Source organism: Urocitellus parryii, chromosome 14 (genome assembly GCF_045843805.1).
Source record: "Urocitellus parryii isolate mUroPar1 chromosome 14, mUroPar1.hap1, whole genome shotgun sequence".
Lineage (NCBI taxonomy): Eukaryota > Metazoa > Chordata > Mammalia > Rodentia > Sciuridae > Urocitellus > Urocitellus parryii.
The window spans coordinates 4,589,500-4,602,379 of record NC_135544.1 but is presented as its reverse complement, the minus strand read 5'-3'; positions in this window follow the sequence as shown (position 1 = coordinate 4,602,379).

The window sequence follows — 12,880 nt, the reverse complement described above, 5'->3', positions numbered from 1 at the left end:
AGTCATTAGGGGTCTAGGCTCAACTAGTTTGGTAGATCTAGTTTCCTCCCTTCAGAAATTTGCTCCAAAGCCTGGGGATATAGAATAGTGAAAATGAAAGGCCAAGTTCACACAAGTCCTTGGGCAACCCTGAAAATAGTAATGTACACTGTTTGAAACTTGAGTGACGTTGTGCACCACCTAAGAGGGACAAGTGGGGCAGAACACTATGTCATGTTAGAGTAGAAAAGACAGCATTAGTCCTACAGCAAAGCAGAAGTGAAGGGGGAGAAGTGGTGGGGGAATGAGCATCAGAGGGACAAGTGGATGTTTAAGAAACATCTGGAGTGGGAAGGAGAAATGGGACATTCAGGTGACAGCTGAGGATTCTGTATCTGGAAAATGCAAGAAACCTCCCGGGAAAGATTTGAGGAGGATTAGAGTTTTTAGGAATCTGCCAAAAGAGACATTGTTTGTTACTATTGTTCCCCAGCATCAGGAAAAGTGTCTCATAAGTAATAACAACAATAACTTCTATGCACTGAGTTTGTTTTATGATCCAGGCATTGTGGAAACACTGGGTTAAGTCTTTTAATCTCATAATTCTTATCCTCATTTTACAGATGAGAAAACTAAAACTTACAGAAAGTACCTTATACAAAAATTGCACAGCTGGTAATGACAGAGCTTTGAAACAAAAGAGACTATTATTTAACTTTTAAGCCTGAAGACTTAAATGATACAAAACTCTGTATTTTAGTATGCTATCTCTTTGTTACAGCAGAAATTTTAATGCCAATGCATTTAGAGTTCAGTCAAATATGGAAGTTGGCTAACTGGTGCCTTAATCAATGCCTTTTAAAAAATGCTGAATATATACCACAGCAAATAAAAAACACATGGAAGGGAAGCTAGTTAATTTCTGCAGGAATTGTTCTTATGGCTGGTGACTACAGGGTCATCTATCCCCTGTCACTGAACTGAGGATAAGTAACCAGTAGTCTTCATGCAACTGCGGCCCTTTCAGCTGGAAGTATTTGTCTGAAACAGCCTCCTCAATTCAGGAAAGGAGTCAAGAATGAGGGAGTTGACAAACACTGCCCTTTATCTCTTGTGTCTATCACCTTCTTCTACATCCCTCAACACCCTCCTCAACAGAGAGCATTTCACTCTGGTCCAGTGAAAACTAAATCCTCTCATGAGAAACTCTGGTGCATCTTGCTTTATAAAAACCTTTTATGGGACCATAAAATACCCCACTGCCTTAGAGAAGTTGGCCTCCTGAACCAAAGCAAACCATGTTGTACGAGGCTATGCATACTGAGCAAATTGATATTTCTCCTGGCTAGCATACATCCGACTTCCTGGTTGGACTAAATGCATCCAGCAAAAGAAAACAACATTTTAATTGCATGCTCCTCTTTACAGCACCAGATCACTTAGGATTCAAGTCTCAAGTCCTAAAAAGGCTCCAGTACAGAGCAAATAGTTCTATACACACTTACATTTATGTGCCCAGGGACACAGCCTTTTACAACCCAGAGGTACTTTACTGCTAATGATCTTTGAAGTTAACAAGGTTTGTGAAAGCTTCTCAGCTTTATTATTACTATTTATATTAATAGCATTAGTGATCTCTCTTATTCTTCCAAGACTTAGCACTACTAATTGGCATCAGTATAAACAGAAGCATTAGTACCATCATGCAATGTAAGCAAAGCCAACTCTGGCAGCTTTGTGGGTTTAATATGGAAATGTTTGCTATCTAATGAGGACACAAAATGTTAATCTGCAGAACAAATTGTATTTATAGAAAAACTAATTATCATATGCAAATGTGACACACATCACTTGCAAAATTCCTGTTGCTGCTGGGCGGGCCCTCTTTGACCTTTGTGAAATGCAGCACTTTGAAGCAGCAGCTAATGGTTTCATGCACTGAAGCTGATTAGTTTCATTTTCATACAGAAATGATATAAGTGGAACGACTCTAGCCATGAATAAAAACACCAGAGGCGCTGCAGCTGTAGCTGTAACATGCACACTACTTTCCTATTCTTTCTTTTTGCATTCATAATTCTCTGTAGCTTTTGCTAAATGAGAAGCCACAGAACAAATGACCAGAAAAGTAATGTGTTAACACCATTCATGTAGGAATTAAGGCTTTCTTATCATAAATACAATCCTATGGGGTAGAGGCTATTTTTATGTTTTTTCATAATTACTTTTATTCTAATGTTAACTTCTTTTCTCCATTCTTTTTCCTCTTCTCTTTCAAATATGTGTGTTATCTAGTTTGAAGGCTTACAACTTATAAAAGACTGGAACTTAACTAGCCTTGGAGACCATTCACTAAGCCCAAATATTTCACTTATTGATAAGGACAGTGGGGCTCAGAGAGATCAAGTAACATGTCTAATACCACAAAGAGAATTAGTAGAGGATACTAGAAATCAAGTGCTCTTTCTGTGTATTAAAAAATAAATAAAAAGCCAATCAACTCTATTGTAGTATTGCTAAGTTTAGAGTTACATGAATGCTTAAAAGCTTTTACAACTTTGTATGAAAAATGCAGCTGGCCAGAGAACCTCAGGCAGCTTATGGACATATAGTTCTGCTAACACTCATCCTGACATTGGGGATCTGATTCCACATTCTCCAAACGCTTTTAGGTTTTGAGGACAGGAAAGCAAAGTAACATGGCCCCTATTTTCAGGGAGCTCACAGTTTGCTGAGAGATACCAACAGACAAACAGATCATTTCTCCACAACAGACCAAGTGCTTTTTCTAAGCATGGGTTGTGTAAAAGCACAAAGAAACAAGTCCCCACAGAGAGGAACCAAAGAGCGTTTGTTTTTATGTCACAAATGACTTTGAACTTGGTGGCTTAGAAAAATATGTCTCTGTTTCTTCCCGGGTCCAAAGTGCTTGCCTACTTGAGCCATGTCCTTTCCTCAGGATCTCACAAGGATGCAAAGTGTTGGCCAAATTATGTTCCTTTCTGAAGCTTAGAGGCCTCTTCCAAATTCATAGGGTTGTTGGCAGAGGCCAGTCTCTTGTGCTTATAGGACTGAAGTCTTTCTTTCTTTCTGATTGCTAGCCAGGCAGGTCTCAGCACCTGGAGCCCCTCACAGTTCCCTGTAAGATGTGTCCTCGGAGTGAGGTGACTCACTTCTGCATCCTCAGCAGAACCATTATGTTCACAACTGGCCCTCTCTTAAGGGATTTTTCTAAGTCCACGTAGGGTAAACTCTGTTTTAATTAACCTGAAATCAACTTATTTGGGACCTTAATTACATCTTCAAAAATTTTTCATCTTTACCATGTTATATAAGCTAATCATAGGAGTAAAACCAGCAAACTCAGAGGTCCTACCTACACTCAAAGGAGATAGAGGAGCAGAAATCTTGAGACCAGTCTTAGAATTTTGCTTGGCACAACTTAGAGCAGAGAAGTGTGGTTAGAACAGGTTTCTGAAGATGTTAATTGAAGCACAAAAGACAAATAAAAATAAACATCTAAAGTGATAAGTTAATTCATTTTCTTGAAGTTACGATTCCTCCAGAGGTCTTTATTCACAAGGCATAATTTATTTATTTAAGTCAAATTTGAATTGAAATGAAGAAGAGGAAGAATTAAATGGTCAGCTCAACAAGAAAAAAAAATAAGCAAACTAACCAACCAATATAAAGTTTGGTAACAAAAAGTGAATAGAGAGATCTAGATGGAACTTTGGAAGGGGGTATGATTTCTCTATCTGGGTCTCTCAGGTTCTTCTTGGAAGGTATTTGAAATATAGGAGAGATAACAGAAAAATATTCCTAACATAAAAACTTCCTTCTAAGAAAATAAGATGAAGTTTTGAATATAAAAATAGGTATAAGTAGGCATAAGTATCAATAGGCATGTAGGCATAAGTAAAATAGGTGTAAGTATCAATAGCTCAGAAAAGAGGAAACAAATGGTTTTGATAACCATTTATTTTATGAATGTGCTCACATTCATTTGTAATTAAAGAATAATGATAATAGTTAACAACTGAAGTATCTCCTAAGTAGGTACCAAGCATTCTTCTGTTTCCTTTACATATATTATCTTCTATAACATGCAACCTGTGGGGCAGTTTCTATCATGGGCTCCATTTTCTAGACTCATAGATTGATGTGAAATTACTTGCCAAAGATTACAAAGTACCAAGTAGCAAAGACCCAGTTCTACTCAGGCAGTCTGGCTCCAGGGCTGTTTTACATCATTTTACAATGCTTCAAAGACACTGAAGTGTCAACAATTGCTTATCACTATTTGTTAAAAATGGTACCTAGATGACTGGGGTTGTGGCTCAGTAGTAGAGTGCTTGCCTCACATGTGTGAGACCCTGGGTTTGATCCTCAGCACCACATATAAATAAACAAATGAAATAAAGGTATCCTGTCCATCTACAAATAATAAATAAATGAGTAAATAAGTAAATAAATAAATAAAATGGTATCTAGGATTAATGGTACCTAGGATTAATGAGGGTTTCAGAAAATAAACACTCTCCTGTGAAAATGGAAATTAATGAAATATTCTATAGAGGTCTTAACAGGATGTAACTAAAATCTCCTTCGAAGGATAAAACTTTAGCCAGGCACAGTGGGGCATATCTGTAATCCCAGAGGCTCAAGAGGTGAGGCAAGAGGCTCACAAGTTCAAAGCCAGCCTTAGCAACTCAAGGAGACCCTGTCTCAAATTGAAATATAGAAAGAGCTGGGAATGGGAATGTGGTTAAATGCCCTTGAGTTTAATCCTTGTTTACAAAAAAAAAAGAGATAATTTTTAATGTAGCATGTTTTCATATTTTTTGTTCCAATGACGATAGTATATTTTTATGTCTGAGAATATTTGTTAAGTTACTCATTATAGCAAAAAAAAGTAAAAATAATTTTTTAAATAGAAATAATGAATAGAGATGTTATCTATGATTTTTTATTCATTAAATAGAATATTATGTATTCACACAGCTCTATTTTATGCTTTACAATATTAATAGGAAAAACTTCACTGTTTATTAGGATCCAAAGCCAAGTTATATAATATCACATTTTTTCTTTATAAAGGAAAACTTGCATGCATAAGAACCAAAAAGGAGCAAGCTGAAAATATAGTCACCAAAGTGTGATATATTTAAAATGTGATAGAATTGTAAATGAAGCTTGTAGTTTCTTTTCAATTTTTGACTTTTGTATTTTTTAATTCAATAAGTGTCATAGAAAAAGAAAAATTAATATAAGCTTTAATTCAGTGTTTCCTAAAAGCACTTTCAGAATGCAATTATGTTTTGTAACTTATTCCGCATAAGCAATTGATTTCATATTGTGACATTAACATTGAACTCAGCCTAGTGATCTGTCTTCTGTGCTTGGCTCAGATATATACTATACCCAGTAAGAGAAAACTATCCATCACCTTTGTTTCAAAGAAGGCCATGGAGAGTAGATGAGTTGCCTAAGCTTAACAGTCAGTTTGTGACAACCTACCACTAGAAGACAGTTCACCGTACCCACAGGTACCAATTCTCTTCCACTATACTTTCCTTCTGGGTTTGCATGTCTTTAGTTGTGAAATAGGAGCCCTGTATCAGCAGTTTCTCAGGTCAGAATGTTTGGTGTCAAATTCCATGTTCAACATCAGGTCTCTTAGTTCTGAATGACAGGCCTTAAACAGGAGTAGTATTTTGAGCTTCACTTTTCTCCACTGCAAAATGGAGTATGCAAATGTATTATAGTAGTATTTACCTTTCAGGCTACACTGAGAATTTTATGATGCATATTTAAAATGTTTAGCACAGTACTTGACTTCTTAAAGTCTCAACAAACATAAGCTATTTATTCTCTTTCTGAATTTGAGCTGGGAACCATACACTGACTCCAGTGTTGCCCTCTTCTGACAGAGAGGAACCATATGACTATTGGGTGACTATAGTCCAATTTCCCTATGTTTGCAGATAATTAAAAGCCTTATATAGATCTTGCTTGATGAAGGCAGAGTTACTTTCTGTCTACCACCTGTTCTTAGCGAAATCACTTTTGCACCACAGTCAGAGTAGCAAGCCTTACAAGAAGCAATATAATTGATGAGCTAAAGAAAGTCAGCTTCTCATGTAAATAAGTAATAAGGTTGGCTCAGGAAATAATCACTGATTGTGCTGTAGATTCCTCTGGAGTACGCTGTTGATGCCCCAGTCACTGCTTGCAGGATCTGTGTAAGTATCCTGTACAAGTGAGTGCATAGAAGAGGATGCCACTCATGCACATGCCTTCACCCATGTGTCACTCCTGTCTGGTGAAGAATCACAGAGGCAACAAATAGAGTCAGGATTACAGTAGAGATAGGGAAAGGAGACAAAATAAAATCAACATGACACGAGGGACTACCTGGATTGGTGGGGCAAAGCTATGCACCAGATTTATGACCACTTTGCTCAATGAGTGATCGCCCTTGGGCAAATCTTGAAATTTCTCCAGGAAGCAGGAATTGGTCCAGTGAAGTGTCTTCCAGATATGACACTTTATAAGAATAAGATTCAGAATCCAGAGTCCCCTTCCAAGTGCACTCAGCCTATATACACTCAGATTAAAGGTAAAACTTTACTCTATGTGGAAATGGTAGTGTATATTTGTAGAGAAAATCTCCCTCAAACAACTGCCCTGCATTTCCTGCACTGTGATCCAAATATATGATTTTATTACAGGAAAAGCAGTAGAGATCATCTAAGATCTTGAACTTCTTAATTCTATTATAAATGCACCTGAAGATTTGACCTCATTCATCCATTGCTCCATATGTTATTCAGGTTTCCATTAATGCTAAATATCTGAGATATTTATTTTGGCTTACAATCCATAGGGAGTGGACTTTATTACTTTTGGCCTGTGGCAAAGCAGTGCATCATGGCAGGGAATGCATGGTAGAGCAAGCTGCTCACTTCATGGTGACCAGAAAGCAAAGAAAGAGAAAAGAAGACCAGAGTCTCACATTCCCCTTCAACGCATGTCCCCAAAGACCTAAAATCTTCCACTGGTCCTGCTTCCACCACCTCCCAACATTGCTACCTTGGGGAACATGCTTTGAACATATGGGCCTTCAGGGGACATTTATCAAAAACAGCACTACATCTCCAACATTTAAATGCAATTAAATTACAAATGATTAAATTTTGTAGAGCTGTTTTTAAAATGATGATAATAAAAAAACAACTCATCACATTTGGTTAAGCCAAGTTGCAAGTATTCCAACCCTTCATTTGCACCTCTTATTGGTGCTCGGAGAAGCCACAGGCTTATGTCCCTTCTGTAATGTAATCCTTGACATTGAGAGGAAGGAAAACACTGTTGAGCCTAAAGATGTGAAGCAGTTATTGCCCCATGACTTCCAGAAGATCATGCCTTTCAAAGTAATTCCATGTGTATTTTAATGAACCACGAAAATAATTCTTGTTTTGTATTGTTATTTTGAGTTTATGATAAATTGACAGCTGAACACTTTCCTTTCTTGGCTTTTAGGTGATACAGAGGAGAATTCATAAAGACTACCAATTCTCATAGACCCCAGAAAATGTCTACAAATGCACCTTTACTGAAGGTGACAGCTTTCATAGATTCACAGTGACTTAAAACCCTTCTACTTGGCTGTAGAAAAGCAAAAGCTATCAGTTTTCACATAACATGGAGCACAGTGGACGGGAAAATGAGGGGCTACCTGAGAAATGCTCCTGCCGAAAGATGTAAAGATTCTAGCGAATCCTTTCATCCATTCCACAGTCCAAAATTGCAAAGGTTCTAAAGAAATAATGGGCTCTGGCAAAGCCACACATCAAGGTGTGAGAAAGCAGAGAAACAGGGTCTTCAAGCTGGTGTAGTCATTTAAATTGTCTTAATTAAATAAAACAATTAGGGATTGGCTTTTGTCCCACAAATTGTACCCCCTACTAATGAAATTCCTAATAATGGCAAGGAGCCAAAATTGCTCTAGCAATTTCTTGTTTAACCCGGCCACTTAAATGCTCAGCAAGTGTTAAATTTAAATGTGTGTAAAGATTATTACAAAAAAAAAGTCATGGAAAAAGTGTGAATATGCATACACAGGGCCACACATATAGGTCAAGAGGGAAAATAGCTTTGGGGATATTTAGAGATTTAGCTTTTAGCAAAAGTCATTTTTCTCCCTCCAGTCAAGCTTGTGAGTATTTAATAGCCACTTTCCTTGATTGCCTTCTAGATCATCATTTGCTGCCAAGTGCCCCAATATGAACACACAGAGGCTCCATCTTGGGGGCGGGGAGGGTTTTGACATGATTCTCGGGCCAGAATTCTGAAAGCTTTCCCAGAATGAGTCTACCCTATGACTCTCCTCCGTTATATAATAAAATAAAGTCTCAAGCTCAGATTTCAAAAATCATTTTTTTTAAGTTAAAGATTTTTATATTCTGAGAAGTAAGAAGTTTGGAATAATGCCCTCCTTCCTCCTCAGAGTTCGTTATATTCATCTGAAAATAGTGTGATGACCTTGCAGCTGAGATTTATAGGATTACAGAGAGAGCAAGTTATTAAAATAATTTATTATCTTGAGAGTTAGTGATACCAACTTGCTTTTTTATTTTCTGATGAGTTTTTCTTAACAGCTTGTGGTTCTTAACAGTATGTGATTAGACCAGATCCCATAGGTTGGTTTGGATTTTGAGGGTGAAAAAACTCTGGCATAGTCCTTTTTTTAAAAATATACCTTTATTTTATCCATTTATTTATTTTTACGTGATGCTGAGGATTGAACCCAGTGCCTCACATGTGCTAGGCAAGAGCTCAACCGCTGACCCATAACCTAGCCCCATGACATAGTCTTTAACACAAAGAAGTAAAGACATTCAAAGTAAAAGTCATAGGTAAATGAACACGGGCCTCAATATGGCCTCCCTTTGCTCCTCTTTAAGGTATTCCTGACCTATCTGGGTCTTTACCAGGTGAGAAGCCTATAACTCTAGGTCTGTTGCCATCTACATCATTTAGCCTGCTCAGGAGCTCCCTAAATGCTGCGATGAGCACTCAGGGGTATACTCTAGATCAAATAAGAACTTTCTTGAAGAGCCACTGTCGCATACTTCCCATTTTATTTTTTTATCAAGATGTTAGGTGTGAGGGAGTTTTCTGTACAGCAGATAAGATCGAGTCTGTCACTATGGGGAACTGTTACTAATGATCTTTGAGTACACTATTGTTTCTTTGGAAAAACTTGCCCACATTAGTTTTCCCAATGGAAGAGAAAGAGGGATTGATCCTGAAACGCTAGATAAAATATTGATGGTGAAACATTACCAATATTCTACATTTCTAATTTGGAAGATAGAACATTAAATTGCTTTTATTTAATTACTGAATGAATATTTAATTGCTACTTGAAACTAAATTGACTGACATCTTGGGCTGCCTGGGACTGAAGAGGGTTTCATATCATGGGAAGTTCAGATCTGACATGGGCAAAGCCACAGGAAGACTAGGAATTGTCAACCTTCATTAAAATCCGCGTGCTTCTCATAGAATTCTGTAACCTGGACAGTGCCTTTGAGTTAGTTAGTTTAATAAATACACTGGTCAGATGAAAATCTCTTAAGATTAATTTATAGTACACTTTAAATATGAACAGAAGCAACAGTATTTCACCACTAAGTTGTAATGCACATTACTGTAGTTATAAAATGACACTCAGTTTATATTCATTTATGCTAAAGTGCTCTCTATCATGCTGAATTCCACCTGCCCATTTGAGACTTTGAGATTGGATCCTCTCTCCAGGAGACCCCACACTAATGTGATAAAAAGTAAAATAAGTGCTACAATAAGGGTTAGCAAAGAAGACCTGAATTGACCTCTTCAGAGTCTTGCTTGGCTACCACACAGCATGGGAATTCATCTGGAAAATCCCATTTGTTCTGTGAAGAAATATGGAAATTAGCAGATGATACAAGCTGTCTTAGGAGCCTGAAGGGTGCAACCCTGTAGTAAGGACAAAGGAGACACACTGTAGCCAAGAAGGAGGCACAAAAGAGCAAATTTATGCAGACATCAAGGTTATATATAATAGTTCTAAGAATAAAAATGAGGAATAGGATTCCAACCAATTGAGAGAAAATGGATGAAGTATTTTCCAGATATGATGACATTCACAGAGGCCAGCCAGTGAGCTGAGATGCCCAGACAAGGGGACATTATCCTCCAGAGACTGCCAGTCATTGGCATAAAAACTTAGTCAGTCATCACACTGATGGTGCAGACGAATCTAAAGCAACACAGGGGGCAAAATCTATAGAGGGCTCTTCACCTTTCTGAGGTCCCAGTACCCTCCTACATATGCCTAGACTCCATCTTAGGAAGAAGAAAGATGAAAGGCCCAACTCTGAGAATCTGAAGGTGAACACTGAGAACTGAAAGGGAATTATTTAAAGAAAGAAGACACTGAGGTATTGATGGTTGGCAAAGTTAAGGAAGGGACTCTTATGAGGAAGAAATAATAAATAAGCAAACAATGAAAAGAGCAAAATACAAATAATAAGCAAACAATGAAAAGAGCAAAATACAAATTTCTGTTTGATCTTTATATATCTAATTAGTAGTGAGAAATATTGCCTACTCCATAAATTTCATTAGAAGACTTGGAAATTTTAGAGAAGTATAATAAAATATAACAATTCTAATTCCCAGTAATGAACAGAATAATCATTTTGTTAGATGATAGATAGATGATTATAATATGTATGTACTTGAGTTCTACCCTCAATTCAGTATCTTGACTTTCACATATATATTAAAATTATGGAACAATGTCAAATGTTCTTCTTGTTATGGCTTTAGTCAGTCATCCAGAGCTACCATGATTCTTAGATGTTTTGTTATTGGTGGCCATTAGTTCATTTACTTCCACAATTATAAACAAGGCTGCAACAAACTTAATACATCAGTCATTTCCATACATTTGATTGTATATTTAGCTTAAATCCTTCAAACAGAAATCACTGAATCAAAATATATGCATTCATTTTAATCTCTTGATATGTTTATCAATATATTTCCTGAAAGTCTGTGCCAAATTCCCTGTCAGCAGCAATGGATGAGTGTTTCTTCCCAGGCATCACTGTGATATATAACATTACCGGTTCTGAAATTACTCGACAGGAAAAGACAGTACCTAAAATTACTTGTAATCTATACTTTTTGTTTTATATTGAGATTGATTTTTGTGAATTTTGCTTCATAGCAAAATGGAAATCCTCCTTCCTACATTTTAAATATATTTTACTTGAACAATTTCATTATAAAAGTACATTAACTGTCATATTTGTTGCAAATCTATTTTTATGTTTTATGTTTCCACTTTTAAACTTGTCCATTTTTATTTTCATGTGGTCTAATCTCATAAATTGCCCTATGTTCAGAAAAACCTTGGTCTAAAATGACATATATATAAGTAATGGTATTTGCTTTGCTTTTATTGACTCTATATTTTCATTTTTATATTTTGCATTTTAATCTAGCTACAAATTTCTTAGTGTTATAAGATTTTTAACTTTTTTATGAGGTTAACTAATTGTCCTTCTGTTAAGAAAGTATTAACTTTCTTAACACCAGTAATTTGAGATTTTGTCCTTATCAGATAATAAATTTGTAAATATTTTTGTTTGTAAATAAACTTGGTTTTTTACCCTTTATTCTATTCTATTGATCTGTCTGATGATTTTAATCTAGTATGACCCATTTTAATTATTAAACTTTTATGTTGTGCTTTGTATCTTCTCTTTTTCAAAACTTTCTTGGTCATTTATGCCACTTTATTCTACTTTTTCACCTTTGTGTAACCTTGGAAAAATTTTAAATTATTTAAATGTATCAGAAACTTTTTTGGCCTCTCTGTTAACGCAATTACTTTATTCCATAAATGAAATTTTTAAGATGCTTTTAGTTTTATTTGTTATGTTCTACAAATATTCTTTTAAGGTTAATTTCATAATTTTAACATTTTAGAGAACTTCTATAAGAACGGGTGGGAATCGTAAAATAATTTGTTACTAGTCATATCTGGTTTCTAAATTCAGGCTACTATAACAAATTTCTACAGACTAGGTGATTTAAACAACAGACATTTACTTCTCACAGTTCTGGAAAGCTGTGAAATCCAAATTAAGGTGCAGATTCAGTGTCTGGTGAAAGCCTGCTTCCTGGTTTGAAGATGGGCCTCCTTTTTGCTGAATCCTCATGGTAGAGAGCAGAGACCAGGGGGAGCAGACTCTTCAGTACCTCTTTACCTTATAAAAGGGCTCTGATCTCATCATGAAAGCTCCACCTTTGTGGCCTAAAAGCCTCCCAAAAGCCTGCCTCTTAATATCATCCTCTCAGGAAGTTCAGTTTCAATTGTTGAATTTGGGGTAGACAGAAACTTCCAGTCTATACACTCCTTACCTAGAAAATACTTTTAAAATTGCATTTCATTTTGTATCCCTGACTTTCAGGACTCATCAGTGCTAAGGCTTTTAGGCAAAGATTCTACATTGTATTTTAAAAAATGTTTCCACTTTAATTAATCTTTATTTTTCCTGTTTTATAATCGATACATGTAAAAAAACTGGTGTTTCTTCTCATTGAATTAAGCTTAACAAAATTGTTGAAGGTAAAGTGTGTTAAATATTTAAGTTTTAACTTCATATGACAAATATATTGTAAAAAAAAAAAACCAAAAAACAAAAGAAGAACACATTTTCCTAATGGAAACAAGTGAAAAGGCATTATGGTTTCAAAGATAATAGTTCCATGTTAATTATTCCTGGACTTTCAAGCAGACTCTGACAGGAAAGCTTCTTCCAAATGCTTCAGTGTT